This window comes from Felis catus, chromosome X (assembly GCF_018350175.1).
Source record: "Felis catus isolate Fca126 chromosome X, F.catus_Fca126_mat1.0, whole genome shotgun sequence".
Taxonomy (NCBI): domain Eukaryota; kingdom Metazoa; phylum Chordata; class Mammalia; order Carnivora; family Felidae; genus Felis; species Felis catus.
Window position 1 is genome coordinate 72,380,598 of NC_058386.1, and position 26,314 is coordinate 72,406,911.

At 34.3% G+C, this 26,314-nt stretch overlaps 1 pseudogene; it reads left to right on the top strand.

Annotated features, from left to right (window-relative positions):
* Positions 1 to 219: 219 nt before the first annotated feature.
* LOC101098777 lies at positions 220 to 1,752 on the top strand (annotated as a pseudogene).
* Positions 1,753 to 26,314: the final 24,562 nt, after the last annotated feature.

Below are 26,314 nucleotides of genomic sequence, written 5' to 3' on the forward strand. Positions count from 1 at the left end.
CAATAAAGCATTCAATTTTATTGCTAAGCACTATAATATGACATGCTATAATTTTTTATGCATTCACCTGTTGATAAGTATTTGGGCTGTTTTCCGTCTTTTGCTATTATAAATAAAGCTGCTATCAATATCCATGTACGCGTCTTAGAACAAGCAAATGCTGAGTCCTAGCCTCGCCACTGCGGCTGGCTGGCGGGAACACTGACAGGCAATAAAACCATGAGCACAGACCCCGTGGGAGAGCGCGCTCGCCTCTGGCGCTACTCCAAACTCCCAGTGTAGGTCCTGGAGGATCACCAGTAGGTCCTGCCTTATATATACCGGGCCAATGGCTCAAAGCATCTTCCTCCAGGTAATATAAGTTTTGTGCATTTCGATTCACATAGAGACCTCCTTATTCCTGTGAATATGCCAGCTGACACTGTGTTTGACAAGGAAACACTTTTTGGGAAAAAATGGCGTTTTCAATTCAGTCACAAGTACTTTTCCTTGAAACAACCATGGTACCTCAAAAGAATTAAATATTGAGAATTGGATTATGTCTGCAGTTAATGCTGGCCATTTTTCTCATGTTCTATGGCTTCATCCCATGTGGGCTCAGCAAATAAGAGAGGGCAAACATCACTTTTTAGAAGGCAGAGACACTTCTACCAAAACAATCAGGGTTACAAGTACAGATCATTACTAAGTGATGGTCTTTATGTAACTGAAGACCAGCTAGAGAACCAAAAACCTTTGCAATTGGATGTGATTATGGTAAAACCTTACAAACTGTGTAACAGCCAAGAAGAAAATGATGCAGTGTCTTCTGCTAAGAAGCCAAAGCTAGCACTGGAAGATGCAGAAAACACTGCCTCTACTAACTGTGACTCTTATTCAGAAGGATTGGAAAAGGACACAGTGACACAGAAGAAGGGCTAAACTTCCCTGGAGCAGTCATGCCCATGCTTTTCTGAAAGCCAAGAATGCCAGACAACAGTCAGCACTGGGGAAATTCTGGAAATTTTGAAGAAAGGGGATGCATTTGTTTTAGATATTTACTTGGATTTTTTTTTCCAGTCAAGAATCCCTTCAAAGAAATATTCACTCAGGAAAAATACAAAATCTTACAAGAGTTGTACCAATTTAAAAAGCCTGATACCAACCTGACAGAGGAAGATTTGGTAGATTGTGTTGATACTCGAATTCATCAGTTAGAAGATTTAGAAGATTCTTTTGCTGATCTGTGTGATGGTGATGATGAAGAAACTGTACAGAAATGGGCTTCAAACCCTGGAATAGAATCACTAATTCCACTTGTATAGAGTTTGAGAAACTGGATGGAAGTACCAGACTATGAAATGGTTCACCAGGCTAGTCTAACCTGTGATTATTTGGAACTACCTCACCATATCATCACAGAACAAGAAATTGTTCTGTATATTATTCAGATATATATTCTGTATAATATTCTGTATATATATTCTGTAAAATATTCAGTCTGTATATTATTTACTGAAAAATTTACCAAAACCTACTCTTGTGACAATTTCAAGGTCAAATCTGGAATGATTACTGTCCTTCTGAGCAAGTTGACACCATTCAAGAAAAAGTCCTTAATGTGCTGAGCTCCCTGTATGGGGCTGTAGACATTCACCTGGTGTATTTAGCAGAGTGTTCTCCATCTTGAAACAACAAAACACTCGGTTCCTATAACATCTTGATGTAGTAACAGGGTTTTCATTAACTTATTATAAATGAGTCTTCCAGAGAAGACCTTTGTTTTTATATTAACTTTGTTAAAATCTTTCAGATAGTTTGAATCTCAAACAGCTCTCATCAGTTGTTGAAAGATGGCAATTTTTTTGTCTACAATTTTTTTTGTCTACATCAGGTCTACCCTCCCCCCCCATTGATTGTTGCTTATTTTTCTTCCTTTCTATCATAGTCTTTCTCATTTTGTGCAAGTTGTTTTCCCCCCTAGGTAAATTGGACTGTACAAAATTCATTCATTCATTCATTTATTCACTCAACCGACATTTACTTAGCATTTACATGTGCCAAACATAATTATTTTCTGGGTATATGGTAATGAACAGGATAGACAAGGCCCCCTGTCCTCTTAGGGGATGGCTAAGAAACAAATTATGGATTATGAGAAGTATTGTGAAGGAACAACCACAAATATGTCTTAGGCATCTTCTTAGTACTCAGGGCATCCTGGCAAGATAAGAAAGTAATATTCTCAAAAGCTACCAAAAAAATAAATAAATAAACTTGCTAGTCCATGAAAATGTCGCAGGAATCCTACCTTTCCAAGACTGTCAGGGTTGTGGCACAGCTGTTGTGGCAAACTCACATTATTGTTGGTATGGAGAAGGTCTATTTGAGCAGTCAACAAAACAAAAATTTTCTTTGCTAATCAGAAAAGCCCTTCAGGGTTTTTGGTGCCTCCAGATGATCAGTATTGGCATTGATTATCATTATAGTTCCTAACTGCCACTTTATTGGCAGTCTGGGTTGATAATTTCTTCAAATAAACCAGCTTTTAATGTAAATAGTAGATAAAAAAAAGACAAATCCTTAATTTTGACCTAGTGTAAATACCCAAAGATATAACTGCCTTCTACCACCCTCTCCATGAGGAAGAGACCATACCTGAGTCCTTCTTAATCATAGAACTTTTCATTTGCTTAATTTACCAAAGTCTTACCCTATTCAGTATTCCCCATGTTCAGCAATTATTTTTCACTGCGTGGTTTCTTTTTCTTTAAAAGTTAGGATGACATTTAAAGGGGGAAAAACACCCATCCATTCCTCAGTCCTAACATAGCATTTGTTTTCATTTTGTATGTTACTTTCAGGCCTTGACCATATGTGTACATGTGCAGCTGCATGTAACTGCAGTTGTATGTTACCTAACTTGATGGCTAATATCCAAGATCACATTACCATTGTCACTCAGTAGATGGCACCAGATCCCATTTTTCGATGATACTATTTTCCTGCGAATTTTTCTTGTCAGCAATTTCCCAAGGCTGATAGCGTGAATGCCTATTTCTGTTGTGAAAAGCAAAGCAAAGTGATTCAGCTTTCTATTTTGATAGAACGTTATGTGCCAAAAAGTTTTCTCCGTAAAATCAGAATTGCAAAAGAGTGCTATTTATTTTTAAGTTTTGAAAAAATTTTATTAGAGTTCTATAAATGGATGTTACTTTTATGAGTAAATTATTTTGTGTGCTAAAATAAATAAAAAGGTATGTTTTGAGATTTAAAAAAATTTAAAACCAAAACCAAAAATTAAAAAAAATAAAGATTGAAAATAAAAAATGAATGAGCAAATACTTTTTTTTTCTTGACTAAGTGTAAAGAAGTTAAGTGGCTGGATTATATGGTAATTGTATGCTTAACTTTTTGAGAAATTGCCAAACTGTCTTGTGTACCATTTTCCCTTACCACCTACAGTGTGTTAGAATTCGGTTGCTTCCACGTTTTTTCCAATACTTGATATGATTAACCTTTTTAATTTCAGACATTCTAGTAAGTTCGTAGTGGTATTCCATTGTGTTTTAATTTACATTTCCCTAACAATTAATGATTTTGAGCATATTTTCAATGTATTTAATTGACCATTCGTATATCTTTGTGGGTGAAGTGGCACACTTTTGCCTGCTTTCATTGGGTTATTTTTTACTTAGTATTAAATTATTAATGTTAATTGTAGACCAATTTTAGGTTTACAATAAAATTGAAATAAATGTAGATATACTGTCCATATACCCTGTGTCCCCACACATCCATAGTCTCTTCCATTGTCAACATCTTTCCCCATAATGGTACTTTTTGTTGTTGTTGTTTATTAAGTTTATACGTCATAATTTGACACATCATAATCGCCTAAAGTCCACAGTTTACTCTTAGTGTTCACATTCTATGGCTTTTGACAAATATATAATGACGTATATCCATCACTATAATATCACACAGATATTTTCACTGTGTTAAAACTCTCAGTGCTGTGCCTATTCAATTCTTCTCACCTAATACCCCATTGCAGGCAACAGCTGAACTTTTTATTGTCTCCATAATTTTGCCTTTTCCAGAATGAATGTCATACAATTGGAATCAGAACTTGTAGCCTTCTCAGATTGGCTTTCCACTTAGTAATACACATTTAAGATTCATCCATGTATTTTTATGTCTTGATCGCTCATTTTTTTAGCACTAAATAAATATAATAAATAAACACCCATTCTCTTGATACACCACTGTTTATTCATTTACATAACAAAGGAAATCTTGGTTGTTTCCAAGTACTGGAAATTATGAGCAGAGCTTCTATACACATCTGTGTGAAAGTTTCATGTGAACATACACTTTGAACTCTTTTGGGTAAATACAAAGGCATGAGTGTTTTTGCTAGAATTCATGGTAAGAATATGTTTAGTTTTGTTAGAAACTGTCAAAATGTCTTTGAAATTGGCCTGACAATCTGCTGTCCCCACCAACACTGTATGAGAGTTTCTACTGCCCCATATTATCACCAGCATTTGATGTTATCAGTGCTGCAGATTTGCTCATTCTAATAGATTTGTAGTGTCATCTAATTGTTTTAATTTTCATTTCCCTTGTGACATATGATGTGGAGGATCTTTCATACACTTATTTCCCACCTATATATCTTCTTTGTGTGTGGTGATTGTTAGGGTCTTTGACCAATTAAATTTTTTTTGTTGTTGTTGAGTTTTAATAGTTCATTATCCTGAAAAATTTTTATTAGATAATGTCTTCTGGAAATATTTTTTCCAGCATGAGATTGTCTTCTCATTCTCTTGATCCTGTTTCTCACAGAGAAATCTTTATTTTTAATACAGTTCAGCTTATAAATTATTTCATTCATGGATCATGTCTTTGGTTTTGTATCTAAAAATCATCACCATACCTAAGGTCATCTAGGTTTCTTTCTATGTAATATTCTAGGATTTCTATGGTTTTGCATTTTACATTTAGGACTATGATCCATTTTGAGTTAATTTCAGTGAAAAGCATAAGATCTGTGTCTAGATTAATTTTGCATGTGGATGTCCATTTGTTCTACACTATTTTTTGGAAAGACTATATTTGCTCCATTGTATTGCTTTTTCTTTTTTGGCAAATATGTTAACTTTATTTATTAGGGTCTATTTCTGCGTCTATTCTGCCTGTTTCCCTGATCTATTTGTCTAGTCTTTCCTGAATTCAACATTGTCTTGATTACTGTAGCTTTATAAGTGAGACTTCAAGTAAGGTAGAATCAGTCCTCCAACTTTGGTCTCCCTAAATTTTTTGTTGGCTATTTTGGGCCTCTACATATAAACTTTAGAATCCTTTTGTTGCTATCCCTTATCATTTTGTAATGTTTTTCTTTATCCCTGATAATTTCTCTTATTTTGATATCTTCTGTCCCTGAAATGAACTATTCCTGTTTGTTTTTTTTATTAGTGTTGCCATGGGATTTTTTCTCCATCCATTTACTTTTAATGTACATGTGTCTTTATATAAAAGTGGCTTTCTTGTTGAAAACAGAGTTTTGGTTGTATTTTTTAATCCATTCTGACAATCTTTGTCTTTTTATTGGTGCATTTAGACCACTAACATTTGAAGTGATTATTGATATAAAGTAAAACCTTGGCTACAGAGCATAATTTTTCTGGAAACATGCTGGTAATCCAAAGCACTTGTATATCAAAGCGAATTTCAAGAACCATTGGCTCAATTGTGATCATGTGATGTTCATTGTCACATATATCATATTGTAAGACATCATTTATCAAGTTAAAATTTATTAGAAATATTTGCATGTCTTGTGGAATACTCTCAGAATATGTTACAATACAAGTTTTTATGGGTTTTTATTTGTTGAACTTGCTCTTTATTCCTATTTTTGTCATTAACTTTATCTGCACTTTGTGGCTTTAACTCAGTATTTTACATGATTTAAATTTCTTTTCTCAGCATATCAATTCTTTTTGTTTGTTTTTATTTTATTTTTTTAGTGGTTGCCTTAGAGTGCAATATACATTTACAACTAATTCAGGTAACACTATACCATTTCATGGGTAGGATGAGTACCTTATAATAACAATACAATTCTAATTATTTTCTAATTCCCTTATGAAATTTATGTCATTCATTCATTTATATATATGCATACACAAGTGTGTATATATATTATAGATAAATAAAGAAACATAATAAAATATATCACTGTTGTTATTTTGAACAAACGGTTATCTGATAGATCACTTAAGTATAAGAAGAATGAAAATTTTTACTTTGCTTTCATTTTTTATTCCCTCAACGCTCTTCCTTTCTTTATGTAGATTCTAGTTTCTGACATATATTATTTTCCTTTCAAAGAACTTCTTTCAACATTTCTAGCAAGGAAAATCTACTAACAACAAATTCCCTAAATTTTTGTTTGTGTGAAAAATTTTATTGCTCCCTGACTTTTTTTAAATTTATTTTTTATTTAAATCCAAGTTAGTTAACATATAGTGTAATAATTATTTCACGAATAGAATTTAGTGACTCATCACTTACGTTAACACCCAATGCTCACCCCAACAAGTGCCCTCCTTAATGCCTATAGCTCATTTAGCCCATTCCCCCAGCCAATACCCTCCCAGCAACCCTCAGTTTGTTTTCTGTATTTCAGAGTTTCTTATGGTTTGTCTCCCTCTCTGTCTTTATCTTATTTTTGCTTCCTTTCACCTATGCTCATCTGTTTTGTTTCTTAAATTCCACATAAGAATGAAATCATATATTTGTCTTGTTCTGACATACTTCGCTAAGCATAATGCACTCTAGTTCCATCCACGTTGTTCCAATGGCAAGATTTCATTCTTTTTGATTGCCAAACAATATTCCGTTGCATATATATATATATATACGTATATATATATATACATATATATATATATATACGTATATATATATATATATATGCCACATCTTCATTATCCATTCATTAATCAATGGATATTTGGGTTCTTTCCATACTTTGGCTATTGTTGATAGTGCTGCTATAAACATTGCTGTGTATGTACCCCTTCAGACCAGCACTCCTGTATTTTTGGATAAATACCAACTAGTGCAATTGTTGGATCCTAGGGTAGTTCTATTTTTAATATTTTTGAGTTTCCATACTGTTTTCCAGAGTGACTGTACCAGTTTGCATTCCCAGCAGCAGTGCAAAAGGTTTCCTCTTTCTCTGCATCCTTGGGAACATCTGTTGTTGCCTGAGTTGTTAATTTTAGCCATTCTGACAAGTGTGAAGTGTTATCTCATTGTTCTTTTGATTTGCATATCCCCTGATAATGAGTAATGTTGAGAATCTTTTCATGTGTTTGTTAGCCATCTGAATGTCTTCTTTGGAGAAGTGTCTATTCATGTCTTTTTCCCATTTCTTACTGGATTAATTGTTTTTTGGGGCATTGGGTTTGATAAGTTCTTTATAGATTTTGTATACTAACCCTTTATTAGATATGTCATTTGCAAATATCTTCTCCCATTCCGTTGGTTGCCTTTTAGTTTTTCTGATTGCCAGAAGCCGAGCTATCCAACCAGCCTGATGGCAGGGCCCGGGCTGTGGACGGATCGGGACTGCAGGGCGGTCCACCGACAGTGAAGCTTCTTGTACTCCCGCTTTTATATAATTTGGCCTTAATAAAGTACCTGGGGAATTGTCTGTTGGGGAATTGCCCTCGACAGGTCCCCTGGGAAAAGAACCATTGAGAAAGAAATAAAGTTCCGCAAGGAAATTGTGCGGCCCTACATTTAGCCCTTGTCACCCCCTAAAAAGACTTCTCTACATAAAGGAAGGATAGCTTCATGTATTTCTCAGCCAAGGAAGGAACAAATGGATTTGAAAGCCCCACTCTGGCAACAAAGGAGTGTATCTATGGGCACAAGTTACTCCACCCCTAGGCCCACTTGGCCCCCAGGAGGCATTCCAGATGATGATTGAACCTAGTCGGTTAAAGTACAGAATGGTTCATTAGTTCCTAGGTGCATTGTATCTCTGAGAATGTATAAGGCGTGGGGTCCTAAAGCCCTCTTGGCCCCTTCCTGGCACCCCGAACTGAGGTGAATACTTTTGTTCCTCAAGCCACAAATGGTTCAGGGAAACAACTAAAAGGTCATGTCCCTGTAACTATTCTACTTGAGGTGTTGAGAGATAGATCACCTTTCATGAAAACAGCAAAGCAAATGCTTTACAGATTATAGATAAATGTAGATACATAATTAAAATAATGTAAGAAATTAATTAATAAGCATAGGGCAGGAGGGAACGTTATGAGAAAATAACCATGTTATTCCTTAAAGGGTGATTACACATAGGAACATTTTTAGAATTAGGTAATGTTAGAAAACATAGATGACATACGCTACAAGGAAATTGCTAACAAATATAATGCCACGTTTGCCACAATAAAGCAGCCAGTTCAACACACTGCTGTTGTCTGTGTCCATTTTTATTTTTGTTTTATCTTTTCTCACTTTTTCACCAATGCCGTTCATCCTTCGGGAACCCCTGGACCTGCTGGAGCTGGACTCCAGGAGCTGATTGTTTCCCTCTCTGTGCAGAACCTATTTATCTTGATAAGGTCCCAATCATCCATTTTTGCTTTTGTTTCCCTTGCCTCCAGAGACATGTCTAGTAAGAAGTTTCTGCAGCCAAAGTCAAAGAGTTTGTTGCCTGTTTTTTTCTCTAGGATTTTGATGGCTTCCTGTCGTACATTTGTTTTTTTTTTTTTAACCATTTTGAGCTTATTTTTGTGTATGGAGTAATAAAATAGTCCAGGTTCATTCTTATGCATGTCGCTGTCCAGTTTTCCCAACACCATTTGCTTAAGACACCTGTATTTTTTCCATTGGATATCCTTTCGTGATTTGTCAGATTAGTTGGCCATATATTTTTGGGTCCATTTCTAGGTTCTCTATTCTGTTCCATTGATGTATGGGTCTGATTTTCTGCCTGCACCATACTGTCTGTATATTTACAGCTTTGAAATACAGCTTGAAGTATTGATCTGTGATGCCTCCAGCTTTGGTTTTCTGTTTCAACATTACTTTGGGTATTTGGGAACTTTTCTGGTTTCATACAAGTTTTAGAATTGTTTGTTCTAGCTCTGTGAAGAATTCTAGTGTTATTTTCATAGGGATTGAATCAAATATGTAGATTGCTCCATGTAGTATGGACATTTTAACAACATTTGTTCTTCCAGTCCAAGAGCATGGAATGTTTTTTCCATTTCTTTGTGATTTCTTCAATTACTTTCATAAGATTTCTATAGTTTTCGGTGTATAGATATTTTACATCTTTGGTTAGGTTTAATCCAAGGTATTTTATGGTGTCCGTGCACTTGTAAATGGGATCAATTCCTTGATTTCTCTTTCTGCTGCTTCATTATTGGTGTATAGAAATGCAACCAATTTCTGTACATTGATTTTATATTCTGTGACTTTGCTGATTTAATGCTGGTTTTTGGTCTTTTTTTTTTATTTTCCATGTAGTCATCTGCAAAGAATGAAATTTTGACTTCCTCCTTGCCAATGTGGATGCCTTTTATTTATACTTGTTGTCTGATTGCTGAAGCTAGGACTTCCAACTCTATGTTGAATAACAGTGGTGATTGGACATCCCCGTAATTTTTCTGACCTTAGGGGGAACACTCTCAGTTTTTCCCCATTGAGGATGAAATTAGCTGTGGGTTTTTCATATTTGGCCTTTATGATGTTGAGGTATGTTCTAGCTATCCATACTTTCTTGACGCTTTTATCAAGAAAGGATGCTAGGGGCGCCTGGGTGGCGCAGTCGGTTGAGCGTCCGACTTCAGCCAGGTCACGATCTCGCGGTCCGTGAGTTCGAGCCCTGCATCGGGCTCTGGGCTGATGGCTCAGAGCCTGGAGCCTGTTTCCGATTCTGTGTCTCCCTCTCTCTCTGCCCCTCCCCCGTTCATGCTCTGTCTCTCTCTGTCCCAAAAATAAATAAAAAAAAAAAAAAACGTTGAAAGAAAGGATGCTACACTTTGTCACCTGTTTTTCTGTATCTATTAAGAGGATCATGTAGTTCTTATCTTTTCTTTTATTAAGGAGATGATCACGTTGATTGATTTGCATATTTTGAACCAGCCTTGCATCCCAGTAATAAGTCCCACTTGATAGTGGTTAATAATTATTTTAATATATTGTTGGAGACAGTTTGCTAGTATCTTGTTCAGAATTTTTGCCTCCATATTCATCAGGGAAATTGGTCTGTAGTTCTCTTTTTTATTGGGTTTTTTATCTCTGGTTTTGGAATCAAGGTCATGCTGGCTTCATATAATGAATTTGAAGTTTTCTTTCCATTTTTATTTTTTAGAACAGCTTCAAAATAATAGGTGTTAATTCTTCTTTAAATATTAGGTAGAATTCCTCTGGAAAACCATCTGGCACTGGACTCTTGTTTGTTGGGAGGCTTTTGATTGATTCGAAGTCTTTACTGGTTATGGGCCTTTCCAGATTTTCTATTTTCTCCTTGACTTTTGAAGGACAGTTTAACAAGATTCAGAATTTTAGATTGGTATTTTATCCACCTCTGTCTCTCACAACACAAAATATTGAATTCCTCTCTCTTCTTGCTCTTTTTTTTTTTTAGGATAAGTCAGGCATAATTCTTATCTTTTTTCCTCTACATGTAAGATGTTTTTCCTCAGCTTAATTACAGAATATTTCTTTATCTTTGATTTTTGTAACTTTAAAATTATATAGTTAGGTATAATAGTTTTGTTTTTGTTTTGTTTTGTTTTGTTTTTAGAATGTATCCTGTTTGTTGTCTCTAAGCTTCCTGGATATGTAGTTTTGTGTTTGACATTAATTTTGGGGAAATGCTCAGTTATTATTAATTCAAATATTTCTTCTGTTTCTTTCTCTATTTCCTGTCCTAGAATTCCCATTATGCATGTATTACACATTTTATAATTGTTCCATATTCGTTGAACATTCTGTTTTGTTCTTTTTAGACTTTGTTCTCTTCACTTTTTGATCTTTGAGGATTTTATTGGTGTACCCTTTAGCTCAGAGATTCATCCCTCTACCATTTTCAGTCTACTAATAAGCCAAATAAAAGGTATCCTTCATTTACATTACAGTGTACTTATCTTCAGTGATTTTTTTTTTTGGTTCTTTCTTAGAATTTCTATTTCTTTGCTATTATTGGTCTTCTGTTCTTTTATGTTATTTACTTTATCCATTGCTAATATCCTTTAGTAGATTAGTGATAGTTTTTTCAAACTTCCAAGATGAAAACTCCAACATGCTTGCCATGTCTGTTTCTGATGCTTGCTTCAACTCTTCATTTTTTTTTTTTTTGCCATTGGTATGACTTGTAATATTTTCTTGATAGCCAGAGATGTTGTACTAGTACAAGGAGCAGCTGTAACTAGCCCTTTATTAATGAAGTGATGAGGTGTGGAGTGAGGCAAAATGTTCTAAAGTCTTATGAGTAGACCTCAGTATTTCAGTGCACCTATGTCTCTGGACTGTGACCTTCACACGTTTTTCTTACTGTTTTATTTACCCTTAGATGGGATTGGATGGCTACAGTGATCTGGACTTGGTGTTTCCCTTTCCAGGTCTTTAGGTGCTGATAATACTCTAGCAGTTTAGACTCTGGTTAGTTAGACATCCCTGAGGACAAGCCTATTAAGAACAGACTGTTGTGGTGATTTCCAAAATGATTCATTTTCTTCTTTTCCTGCCAGAAGGCTGAGGGGATTTTTCTTTGATATTTGCTGTGGGAATCTGGTCAAGCTCTTGAAAGTAAATCTCACAACATTGTGGGTCCCTCCATGACTGGGTACCCCTGGAGTTTTTAGCTTTCAAAATTGTCTGCACTGAGCTTCTAGTAATTTTTCAATTACAGTTCATGTTTTCCTATTCTGACACTGATTCCCATGGAGGATTCTGTTCATGAGTCTCTGATCCCATAAGCTGTAAATCTGTCTTCACCTACCAGTCCTTCCAATACTGGGGCCAGTGTTTTGTCTTGTGTCTTTTTAAAAATACAAGAAAAGTCATTGATTTATCTCTTCCAACTTTTACTGGTTATTGGGATGGAGTGGTGATTTTCAACCTCCTTACATACAAAACTGGAATATGGAGGTTCAGTTATCAGTTTTAAAAGTACTTTAAATTCTTTTATAAAATGGATGGCTTGCAAAAATGCTCCCCCAACTTATGACTTGCATTTTTATTTTATCAACCTTTCCAAGAGCTGTGGTTTATTAATTTTAATGAAGTTCAATTTAAAATCTTATAATTTTAGAGTTTGCTCTTAGATTTATGGTCCATTTTGAGTTATTTATGTATGTTATATAGTATTAACTTATTATTATTATTATTATTGGTATATTCAGCCAATCCAACACTATGTTTTGAAAATACTAAGCTCTGTCCATTGAATGGTTTTGACACTTTGTCAAAAACCAGTTGATCATATATATGTATGGCTGTGAACCCTTGTTGCAGTCTACTGATCTATTTGTCAATCTTTATGCCAATACTTCACTGTTTCAGTAATTGTAAATTTATAATAAGCATTAAAGTCGTATAGTGTTAGTTTTCCTTCTTTGTTATTATTTTAAATGTTGTTTTGACTAGTCTAAGCATTTTCAATTTTCATTTGAGTTTTAAAATAAGCTTGTCAATTTCTATTAAAAAAAACTAGGAATTTGACAAGAATTGCATTAAATCTGTAGTAAAATTTTGGGAAAACTAATATCTTTGGAATATTAAGTTCTCAGTTTCATAAATGTTTTATATTTCTCCATTTATTTGTCTTTAATTTTCATTAATATTTTGTAGATTTCAATGTGCAACTTTTACACGTATTTTGTGAGATTTTTTTCTAAGTATACTATATTTTGATTTTATTATAAATATTTTAAATTTATTTTCCAACAGTTCATTGATAGTAAATGGACATATAATTTATTTTTTGTGTATTGATCTTAAATGCTGCAACTGTGCTAGTCTCACTCATAAGATCTATCATTATTTTTGTAGATTCTATAGGATTTTCTATGTAGATAATCATGTCATCTCTGAATAGAGAGTTTTACTTACTATTTTTTTTTCCAATCTGGAAGCTACTCCTCCTTTCCTCTTGCACTATTGTACTGACTAGAACCTCCAGCACAATGGTAAATAGAAGTGGTGAAAGTGAACTTCTGTTTTGTTTCTGATTTTAGTTAAAAGCATTCAGTATTTCACCAAATAAGCATGTGTTTTCTGTAGGTTTGTTGAGAATGTTAATCAGGGATGGATGTTAAATCTCTCTGCATTAATGTTTATTATCATATTTTTTGTGCATTGTTATGTTAATATGTAGAATTTCATTGACGTTTTAAAAGATTTTCTCTGGTGGTGAGGTTGGAGCTTGAGTCTCTGAACACTGCTATCTCAACACTTTTCACCTGCTATTAATTGGATTTTTTTTTGCATAATGCCCATATATTCCCTCTTCTGCATTACCTAATTCATACTGTATTGGGGCTAGAAGGATCTTTTTGCATAGACTATCATAACAGCAATCTGGGATGAAAAAAAGGAATAAAATTGAAGGAAGTTTTTAAAAAAGCTTTTCTTAAAAAATCTAAGAGGACAAGGGAAATCTGAAAGAAAAAAAGTCCAAATGGATACCCTCAGCAGGAGCAAGAGCTTTGAATGTCATTGCCCCTCCTGCCAAATATTTCACTCCAAGAACCTTGGTCCAATCTGTATGTTCTTAACCCACACATCACAACAGCACTCTTCAAGCTTAAGGGTTTGGAGGTTAGAATTCCCTCTAGAGCTGAAGTGTGCCTCTAAGAACAAGTCATTACAATATATAATGACATATGGGTTGCAAGAGAGCCAAGCATGAAAAACTATGCAAATAATGAAGAGGCTGTGACTCAGTCTAACACACAATAAATTAAAGAAGACTTTATAAAGAAGGTAACAGAGTGACTGAAATAATGAGCATATGAGACCTTAATTCCTGTAATTTATACTTTATTGTGTGAATTTTCTCATTCTCAAAGTTTGAAAATGCACATAAACATTAGGGTGTATATTTCTACTTGGGATTGAAACATTTCTTGGTTCTCTTTCTGGAATTTATCTGGGTTTCTCTTTGTCATTCCTGGCTGGCTTCTGTGCAGGAATCCTTTGCACTTCCTGAGATATGGTGTATGATAGTGGTTCCTTGGTGTCTCTGTTCAGCAGACATTGCTTCAATTTACTTCTACAATCTTCCAAAGTGTTTGAGGCCCCAAATGATTTAAAAGCATGTCCACATACTTTTAAATAGGATAATGAAACAGGAACAAGGCAACTTAACTCTATCTCCCCTGCCTATATTTCCTCCATATTAACTTAAACAGGTGGTGGTGTTTAGGAGAGAGAAGGCACAAAACAAGAAACAGAATGATTCTTTTGGCAACACTGTGGGAAGTAATGTGTTTGATTTGAATGCTGTATACTGGGTACATGTGATTAGTAAGGAGTTAAACCACTTTCCAGGTTGTTTTTAAATAACAGTTTGCCGCAGGTTTTAAGAAATTTCAACTGTCTAATTGATGTCTTTAGTCAGTGGCTGCTTATAATCAAGGATATTGTGCTTAAAAATTATAGAGGCTGGTCTTATTGGCATGATATTTTGCTATGTAATTACCAGTCAGGTAATAGCAGATATTTTTGTGTTAACAATGCATATTTGCCAAGAAAAACTTCTCTGTGCTGTGCTATTTGTAATAAGTACCATTGGCTTTTCATCTTTGGAGTTTCTATTATCCTATTCCATTTGTTTTATAATGAAATTATTGGTTATATTTATTCATTACGCATTTATAGAAAATCTGGTATGTTCCAGGCACTGTATAGAAAACTTTGTAAACAGTGAGGATACAGATTCAGACAAATAGACTGATAAATTTAAGGCAATATGATTAGGATGACTAGGGGAGGACATATATCAGTGGTCAGCACATTTATTTTCATTAAGGGACAGATTTAAAATATTTTAGCCTTTGTAGGCCATAAGATCACCGTCACAACTACTCAATTCTGCTTGTATTATGTAAAATCAGACATAGGCAACACATAACAATAAACGTGATCACTTTTCTAAGAATATTTTATTTATGAACATCAAAATTTGAATTCCATATAGTTTTCATGTATCAAAAATATTCTTTTGATTACTTTTCAATTACTAACAAATGTAAAGCCATTATTAGCTCACAGGGCCTTACAAAAACAGGCAATGGAACAGATTTGGTTCATGAGTCATAGTTGCTGACATGGACTAATCTTTAGACCCTCTTGTTACTGTTTGAGTAATTCCTGTCAAATGGTGGGGAGTGCATTATTTTTTCTTAGATGTGACCATGTGGATCATTGTCACAGAGATATTAGAGTTGGTAAAATGTCAAAAATATATACATATTTAGAGAAGGATATTCTCTGTACTCCACTCCTTCCATAACTGTTCCAAATGTGTAAAAACCTCATAAAATAGAATTCTTCCCCATGTCTAAACACAATACATTGTACTAGAAGTAAGGCTTTATCACCAAAATGAGACCAGACTCTAAACACTAATGCATATAAATTGTTTCTCTGTAAAATTCAATGTCATGGGAAGAGCTTAACTGCAGATATGGATTATTGATAGGAGGTCAGTTTCTGCAGCCTGGGTTTAGATAAATGCAGCCCATCTAAATGGACATCAGCATATCAGAATTATTGTTGTCACCTGAAATAATCTTTGTCAAATTTAGAGCCCATCTTATACCAATGTCTGTTGTTTGAATGAACTACTTCCAGAGACAGTTATTTCTGCATCCTAGAAACAAGGTATGAGTATTATGAACTCACTGATTGATTCTTATGGGTCATATTCTTCAAAGAGACTTGCATGTCATGGCAATAATAAATGCATTTAGTCTGGATTAAAAGTTAACATAAAATATACATTCTTCCAAAGGTTAAGTTATCTTTTAATAGTTTCGGTTTATAATTCTAAGAATGGATAGATAAGATGAGCTTAACCATCTGCTTTATATAATTTAGGTACTAAAACAATTATAAAAAAGTAATAAATAGGGTGAAAGGCGCTTGGGTGGCTCCGTCGGTTAAGCATCCGACTTTGGCTCAAGTCATAATCTCATGGTCCGTGAGTTCGAGCCCCGCAAGGGGCTCTGTGCTGACAGCTCGGAGCCTGGAGCCTGCTTCAGATTCTGTGTCTCCCTCTCTCTCTGCCCCTACCCTGTTCATGCTCTGTCTCTCTCTGTCTCAATAAATAAATAAATAAATAAACAAATAAATAAACATTAAAAATTTAAAAAATATAGGGTGAAATGTAGTAACTGATTCTGAAATTCAACATAATTTGAGAAAAAAACTGTAAGTACTATGTTCTTGTTTAAGGAGATAGTTTCATTAATATATTTCTACTTAAATACTTAACTGTCCAGCTAGCTACCATAGAAAAGTAAATTTTTGAGAATCATTTATTTTTAAAAACTGAAGATTCATGTAAAGTATGATTAAAAAACTGCCAAAATTCAGCATAATCTGTAACAGAAGAAATACATTCTTTCAGTGGTGTTTAAGATTGATTTACTAACTCAACTTAGACATACAGTTCCATGGTTGCATGTAAGTACAAATTTCAATATTCTTTTCCCCACAATGATATATGCTTTAAGCTGGAAATAATTTGTTATAGATCCACAAGTAATATTCGGTAAATCTAAGCTGCTTGGTAATATTAACCGTATAATAAGTACTATGTTCTCACTAATAATAGGTATTATCTATTGAGCATTCATCGTGTTAGAAATGTTAAAAATGGTAATGTTAAATGATCCTTGAAATCTTGGGGTAAAGTCCCTTTTGTCATATTCTATTTTTGTTAAATAAGGCTTACTTCAATTTTATACATGTTATTGAGAAATTTTGCATAAATTTTTATGAAGGGTATGCTAGTTTTCCATTTTTAGTAATCTTTACTTATAAATTTTTGTGTAGTTTTAACATAAATGACCTGTAAGAATGTGCACCCCTTAAAATGAGTTGAAATATATTCCCTCATCTTTAACTACAGAAAATTTTGAGGGGTGCCTGGGTGGCTCAATCAGTTAAGTGTCTGACTTCGTCTAAGGTCATGATCTCACAGCTCATGAGTTTGAGACCTGCATCAGGCTCTGTGCTGACAGCTCAGATTCTGTGTCTCCCTCTTTCTCTGCCCCTCCCCCACTAGCATTCTATCTCTCTCAAAAATAAATAAACATTAAAAAAAGAAAAGTTTGCATTAGTTCTTCCTTAAATGTTTATGGAATTAGTGAATAAAGACATCCATGTGTAGGCTTTTTGTAAGAAGGTTTGTAACTAAAACATCAATTTTTTTACAGATATACATTTATTTAGTTAATCTATTTCATCTGAATCACTTCTGCAGTTTGTGTCTTTCAATAATTTCTTTTCATTTATGTTATCAAAATTGGCAAAACTTCTTCATATTATGATATTATCTTTTTATCATATGTAATATTTATAGAATATGTAGTGATGACATCTACTTCCTGATAAGGGAATTTGCATCTTATTTCACTTATTATGATAAGTCTGAATAGAAATTTATCTCAAAAAGCCACAAGCTATATTACATTGATTTTCATAATTTTTAAATTTTCAATATTCATGTTTCTGGGGGCGCCTGGGTGGCGCAGTCGGTTAAGCGTCCGACTTCAGCCAGGTCACGATCTCGCGGTCCGTGAGTTCGAGCCCCGCGTCGGGCTCTGGGCTGATGGCTCAGAGCCTGGAGCCTGTTTCTGATTCTGTGTCTCCCTCTCTCTCTGCCCCTCCCTCATTCATGCTCTGTCTCTCTCTGTCCCAAAAATAAATAAACGTTGAAAAAAAAAATTTAAAAAAAAAATAAAAAAAAAAATAAAAAAAAATAAAAAAAATATTCATGTTTCTGTTTTCTATTTTATTAATTGTTGCTGTCTTATTTATTATTTACTAACTTTACAGTTTGGGTTTAGTTTATTCTTCTTTGCTCAGTTTATTATAGTGGAGGCAGAGGTAATTAATTTCAAACATGTTTTTCTCTCCTTATATAAGGATCTAGTGCTCTATGTTTTCCTATAAAAAACTTTTTAAACAGCATCTCAGAAATTCTAAAATTCTGTGTCTTCAGTTTAATTTTGTTAAAATATTTTTTCATAGTTTCTAGTTTACATTTAAATTACAGTTAGTTCACATTGTATAAAATTACTTTCAGAAGTAGAATTTAGTGATTCATCACTTACATACAACATCCACTATTCATTACAACAACTGCCCTCCTTAATTCCCATCACACATTTAACCCATCCCCCACTGGCTTTGTGACCAGCACTCCTCAGTTTATTCTGTCTGGTTAAGAGGGTTTTCCCCTCTTTCATCTTTTTTTCCTTATGTTCATCTGTTTCATTTATTAAATTTCACATATGGTATTTGAAATCATATGGTATTTGTCTTTCTCTGATTTATTTTACTCAGTATAATGCAATCTACCTCCATCTGTGTATATATGAAGAGCAAGATTTCCTTCTATTTGATGGCTGAGTAACATTCTATTGTGTGTGTGTGTGTGTGTGTGTGTGTGTGTGTGTGTGTGTAGCACAACTTCTTTATCCATTCATCAGTTGATTGACATTTGAGCTCTTTCCATATTTTGGCTGTTGAAAATTTTACTATAAACATTTGGATACATGTGTCCCTTCAAATCAGATTGTTGTATCCTTTCAGTAAATGCCTAGTAGTGCAATTGCTAGATTGTAGGGTAGTTCTATTTTTATCTTTTTGAGGAAACTCCATACTGTTTCCAGAGTGGCTGCACCAGTTTGCATCCCACTAACCCTGTAAGAGACTTCCCCTTTTTCCACATTCCTGGCCACATCTGTTGTTTCCTGTGTTGTTAATTTTAGCCACTCTGACAGGTGTGAGGTGATAGTTCATTGTAGTTTTGATTTGCATTTCCCTGATGATGAGTGATGTTAAGCATTTTCCATATGTCTGTTAATCATTTGGATGTCTTCTTTGGGAAAAAATATCTATTCATATCTTCCTGCCTTTTCTTAACTGGATTATTTGTTTTTTGGGTCGTGAGTTTGATAAGCTTTTAATAGATTTTGGATACTAATCCTTTATGGGATATGTCATTTGCAAATATCTTCTTCTATTACAAAGTTTACCTTTTAGTTTTCTGATTGTCTTATTCACTGTGCAAAACCTTTTATCTTAATGAAGTCCCAATAGTTTATTTTTTTTCTTTTGCTTCCCTTATCTCTAGATACATGTCTAGTAAGCATTTGCTATGGCCAATGTCAGCTAGGTTGTTGACTGTGTTCTCCTCTAGGATTTTGATGGTTTCATGTTTCACCGTTAGGTTTTTCATCCATTTTGAATTTATTTTTGTATATGGTGTAATAAAATGGTCCAGTTTCATTTTTCTGTATGTTGCTGTCCAGTTTTCCCAGCACTATTTGATGAAGAGACTGTCTTTTTTCCATTGGATAATCTTTCTTGCTTTGTGGAAGATTACTTGGTCATAAATTTTTCAGTCCAGTTCTGGATTCTGGATTCTGTAACATTGATCTATGGATCTGTTTTTTTTTTTTTTTTTTTTCCAGTACCATACTGCATTGACGATTACACTTTGTAATACAGCTTAAAGTCTGGAATTGTGACGTGTCCAGCTTTGCTTTCCTTTTCATCATTACTTTGGCTGTTGTGGTTCTTTTCTTGTTCCGTACAAAGTTTAGGACTTTTCGTTCTAGCTCTCTGGAGAATGTTGCTGTTATTGATAGGAATTGCAATGAACGTGTAGATTGTTTTGGGTAGTATAGACATTTTAACACTATGTGTTCTTCTAATCCAATAAGATGGAATGCTTTTTCATTTCTTTGGGTCTTCTTCAAGTTCTTTCATAAGTTTTCTATAGTATTCAGTGTATAGATCTTTGAGCTCTTTAGTTAAGTTTATTCATAGGCATGTTATGGTTTTTGATGCAATTATAAATGGAATCGATTCCCTGATTTCTCTTTCTGCTGCTTCATTATTGATGGATAGAAATGCAACCAATTTCTGTACATTGATTTTATATCCTTCAAATTTGCTGAATTCATATTTCAGTTCTAGTAGTTTTCGGGGAGTCTTTAAGATTTTCCATGTAGAGTATCATGTCATCTGCAAATAGTGAAATTTTGAATTTTTCTTTGCCAACTTGTATGACATTTATTTCTTTTGTTGTATGCTTGCTGAGGATAGGACATCCAGTAGTTTGTTGAATAACAGTGGTAAGAGTGGACATCCCTGTTGTGTTCCCTACCTTAGGGGAAAAGCTTTTAGTTTTTAACCATTGGGAATGATATTAGCTGTAAGCCTTTCTTATGTGGAATTTATTATGTTGAGATACGTTCCTTCTACCCCTACTTTCTTGAGAATTCTTATTAACAATGATGTATTTTGCCAAATGTTTTCTATGCTCTATTGAAAGGATCATATGATTATTCTTCTTTATTTTTTAATGTGGTGTATCAGATTGATTGATCCCAGGAATAAATCCCACTTGATTGTGGTAAATATTTTTTAAATATACTATTTAATTCAATTTGCTAGTATTTTGTTGAGAATATTTGTATTCAGGTTCTTTAGGGATATTGTCCTATAATTATCCTTTTCATGGGGTCTTTGTCTGGTTTTGGAATCTAGGTAATGATGGCTTCAATGAATGAGTATGGAAGCTTAACTTCCATTTCTGTTTCTTGGAAAAGTTTGAGAAGAATAGGCATTAACTTTTCTTTAAATGTCCGGTAGAATTCTCCTGGGAAGCCATCCTATCCAAGACTCTTTTTTATTGGGAAATTTTTGATTATTGATTCAATTTCTATGCTGGTTATGGCCCTGTTCAAATATTTTATTTATTCCTTTTTGAGTTTTGGTAGTGTGTAAATTTCTAGAAATTTTCTCCATTTCTTCCAGATTGTCCAGTTTGTTAGCATATAATTTTTCATAGTTTTCTCTGATAACCATTTGTATTTCTGTGGTGTTGGTTGTGATATCTCCTCTTTCATTCTTGATTTTATCTATTTGGTCCTCTTTATTTCCTTTTGAGAAGTCTGGCAAGGGGTTTATCATTTTGTTTATTCTTTAAAAAAACATTTCTTAGTTTCATTGATCTCTTCTACTGTGTATGTTTTTTTATTCTGTATCATTTATTTCTGCTGTAACCTTTATTATTTCCCTTCTTCTACTGCCTTTTGACTTTATTTGCTGATCCTTTATAGCTCCTTTAGATGTAAGGTTAGATTGTGTATTTGAGATTTTTCTTGCTTCCTGAAGTAAGCCTGTATTGGTATATACTTCCCTCTTAGAACTGTGTGTATTGTATTCCAAATGTTTTGAACCATCATGCTTTCTTTTTTCTCTTTTCTTTTCTTTTCTTTTCTTTTCTTTTCCTTTCTGGTTCCATGTATATTTTAATTTCATCCTTAATTCCCTGACTGACCTATTCATTCATTAGTAGGATGTTCCATAAGCTCCATGTATTTGTAGTCTTTCCATTTTTTTTTTTATTTTGCTTGACTTCAAGTTTTGTAGCATTATAGTCTGAAAATATACATGATGTGATCTCAATCTTTTTTAGTTGTTCAGATCTGTTTTGTGACCTAGTATATGATCTATTCTGGAGAAGGCCTATGTGCAATTGAAAAGAATGGGTATTCTGCTGATTTAGGATGAAATGTTCTGAATATATCTGGTAAATGCATCTGGCCCAGTGTGTCATTCAAAGCCATTGTTTCCTGTTTCATTTTCTCAATAGATGATCTGCCCGTTGAGGTACGTGGGGTGTTAAAGTGTTGAACTATTGTGTTATTATCAATGAGATTCTTTATGTTTGTTATTGTTTTATATATTTGGGTCCTTCAATGTTTGGTGCATAAATATTTACAATTGTTAGATCTTCTTGTTGGATTGTCACCTTCATGATTATTTAATGCCCTTTTTCATCTTGTTTTACAGTCTTTTTATAAAGTCTCATTTGTCTGATAGAAATATTTCTACTATGACCTTCGTTTGGAATTCATTAGAGTGATCAGTGGTTGCCTATTCCCTCACTTCCAATGTACAGTTGTCTTTAGGTCTAAAATGAGTCCCTTGTATGCAGCATGTAGATGGTTCTTGGTTTTTTTATCCATTCTGCCACCCTATATCTATTGATTGGGGCATTTATTCTATTTACATTCAAAGTAGTTATTTGTAATATGGAATTAGTGCCATTTTATTACTTATTTTCTTGTTGTTTTGGAGATTTTCTCTGATCTTTTCTTGTCTTTGTAGCTTTTCACCTTTTCTTTCCACTCACAGAGTTCCCTTTAATTTCTTTCAGGGAAGTTTAGTGGTCATGAACTCCTCCAGTTAATGTTTATCTGGGAAACTATTTTCCTCTACTTTTATTCTGACTGTGAGCCTAGCTGGATAGAATATTTTTGGCTGCAAATTTTCACATTCAGCACCATGAATATATCATGCCACTCTCTTTTTGCTTCCAATGTTTCTGTTATGAAATTTGCTGTCATCTTTATTATTTATTTTTTTCAAATTAGGTACTTCTGTTGTCTTCCTACTTTTAGGATTTTTTATCATGTTTTGCAAATTTACTTATAATATCTCTTGGTGTGTGTCAGTTTTTGTTCATTTTGATGGTAGTTTTCTTGGCCTCCTGGATCTGAATGTCTATTACCTTCTCCAGATGAGGTAAGTTTTCTGCTACACTTTGTTGAAATATATTTTATGCTCCCTTTCTTTCTCCTCCTCTGAGATTTCTATAAATGTGTGTTATACATTTGATGGAGTCAATGTGTTCCCTAAGTTTTTTCTCATGTTGCATAATTATTTTTTTCTCTCTTTTGCTCAGCTTCATTTTTTTCCATTATTTTTTTCTTCTAGGTCACTAATTTGTTCCTCTGCTTCTTCCAGCTTGCTGTTCATTGTATTAAACCAGTTTACAATCTTGTTTATTGTATTCTTCATCTCTGATTGATTGCTTTTTTTTTTAACTCTTTTATGTGTGTGGTAAGAGTCTACTGATGTCTTCTAATCTTTTCTCAAGATCAGTGAGTGTCTTTACGATAGATGCTTTAAATTCTCCATCAGGTATGTCCTATTTGTTTAGTTTAGATTGCTGACTGTGGCTTTATCATGTTCTTTCATTTGAGATAAATTCCTCTGTGATCACATTTAGTCTAAGTCCCTGTCTTCTTCTCTGTGCTAGAAAAGTCAGTTATGTCTCTTGCTCCTGGATGTATTTGGTTTATGAAGAAGAGGTCATGTAGTGCCCCAGACCTGGTGCTTCAGGGAATGTCTCCAGTGTGTGCTGCTCTGCTGTTGGGTTTTGGATGCTCTATCCTTCAGGGCAGTTGTCTATAGAGTCTCTCCTTGCCTGCTGTGGACAGTGTTTGATCCTTGGCCTGAATGTGTCAAGTTTTAATCAGATGAGCCTCGGTCTGCTTGTTAAATGAGACTGGACACCACCTCCACTGGAACTAAAGACCTGCAGAACAATCTGGCTGGGAGACTTAGTTCAGGCAGGGGTTTGTGCTGGTTTTCTGGGGGTAGAGATCTGCCTTCCTGGAACTGAGCAAAGTTTGACTTACAGAGGAATTCCTTCCAGAGCACAGGAGGGTAGTGCTTTGTGTAAGCAAGTTAGGCAGCTTTTTTTTTTTTGTACTGGACTGCTTCCTGCTGGTAGCTCTGTACATGCTGGAGAGGCAAGGCTTGTAGATAGTGCAAGCTATCTCCTTTCTCCTGGAGAGGCATCTCCATAAATGATACCTGTCAAAGAAGCACTCCAAGAAGAGTGAAGAGTCTCTCTCCTGTGTGCCTCAGGTGTTTTTCAGTTTGCTGTTTAGTTTCCAAACTTTCTGCCCTGGTTGTTTGCTTGCTTTCTCTCTAGGAGTAACTCAGTGACCTCTGTGCTGTATACCAGCAAAGCTTAAATATGGTGGCTAAGAAATCATGATATCTGTAGTCAAAAAGCTGGAGACCAAGATGTGCCAATGGTATAATTCCAGTGTGAGTCTAAAGGACTGAGTCCCAAGGGAATCGATGGTATAAGATACAGTAAAAGGCCTGCAGTTATCATCATTTTTGTAATATATTTTCACTGGGTAAAGAATTTTAGAGTGACAATTTTTTTTCAGTATTTCAAATATTTTGCTCCACCTTTCTAAAGATTACACTGTTTTTTGGTGAACAATCTGTTATCATCTTGTCTTTGTTCCTCTACACATAATGTGTATTTTCTTATGGCTGCTTTTCAAATTATCTCTTACTGGCTGTTAGCAACTTTATTATAATGTACTTTGGCAAAGTTTTATTTATGATTCTTGTGCTTGGGTTTATAGGTCACTTTGAATTTATAGATTTATAGTTTTTGTCAAATTTGGAAAATGTCCAGCCTTTGTATCATCAGTTTTCTTTTTCTGCTACCTCTCACTTCTCTCCTTCCAAGGCTCTAAATACATATATATTTACATTTATATTTACACTTACATTTATATTTACATTTATATATAATATGATCATGTGAAATTGTTCCAGAGATTAATGTTGTTCTGTTCATTTTTATTAGCTTTTTTTCTGTGTGTTTCATTTTAGGTAGTGTCTTTTGTTTGAATTTCAGTAAAAATTTTTCCACAATGCCTAACCTGTTATTAATGAAAGTGTATTTTCAATATCAACATATTTTATTTTTCATCTGTAGAAGTATAATTTGACATTTTACATTCACACACACACAAGCACACACACCTTTTAAAATCTTTTATTAACATGTTATTTCCTCTACCTTCTCAAACATAAGTTTTTGTATCTTTGTTATTCATATTATTTGACTGTAATTTCTGTACAGTCTCAGTTGATTGCTTTTTTCTCTCCTTCATTGTGAGTTGTATTTCCCTGCTTCTTTGAAGGCCTGCTAATTTTCCATTGGGTGTCAAGACATTATGAATTTTAACTTTTAGTATCTTCATATATTACATCCTTATTTATCAGCTTGAGTTATTACTGTGAACATGACGAAATAACTTGTAAACAACTTTGTCTATTTAGATCTTCCTTTTAAATTTTGTTAGACAGAATAAGGATTGCATTTAATCTAAGGGTAAGTCTTCAACACTAGCAAGAGACCTTTAATAGTACTTTATCTGATATCTCCTTAATTATGACATTTTCTACTCTGGCTATTAGAAACAGGCTGTATTTTAAGACATGTGAAAGCTCCATGCATCTTTTCATCTAATGCTTTCATGTGATTATTTCCTTGCCTTTGCACTGGTCAGTATTCAACTAATATTTAATGGAGAAATCTCTGTATATCTCTAGATTTCTCTCTGTGTAAACATCTTTTAATATACTTTTCTGTCAAATATAGCTACTTTGTTTTACACAGACTCCTAGTTTTTTTACCTTCATCTCAGAGAGACTACCACTGTTTTTTTGGTATTTTCTCCATGTGCAGCAGACTTAAAACTTTCTTTAGGGGCACATGGGTGTCTCAGTCGTTTGAGTGTCCAACTTCTACTCAGGTCATGATTTCACAGTTCATGACTTCAAGCCCCACAATGAGCTCACTGCTGTCAGTGCAGAGCTGGCTTCAGATCTTCTGTATCCCTCTCTCTTTGCCCCTCCCCTGCTTGGGTTCTCTCAAAAACAAAAACAAAACAAACAAAAAAAACCACTTTATCCAGATGGTAGTTTGGTGCATTCATGGTGTTACTTTTTCTGCTTTTATTATGTTTGTAGGTAGAAGAATGGCCCTGTTACTCCATCTTGGTCAGAAGCAAGAGCCCTACACATTTTAATAAACTGTCTTCCGCTTTCTTAAGATAATGAATGAGTGGTACCCAAGGAATGTGTGAACTGGAAATATTCCACATAAAGGTGATGAAACAGATAAACATTTATATTTTGGGGGGTCACCTGGGTGGCTCAGTCAGTTAAGCATCCAACTTCGGCTCGGGTCATGATCTCTCAGCTTGTGAGTTCGAGCCCCGCATCAGGCTCTGTGCTGACAGCTCAGAGCCTGGAACCTGCTTCAGATTCTGTGTCTCCCTCTCTCTCTGACCCTCCCCCACTCACACTCTGTCTCTGTCTGTCTGTTTCTCAAGAATAAATACACATTAATTTTTTAAATAAAACATTTATATTTTTGACA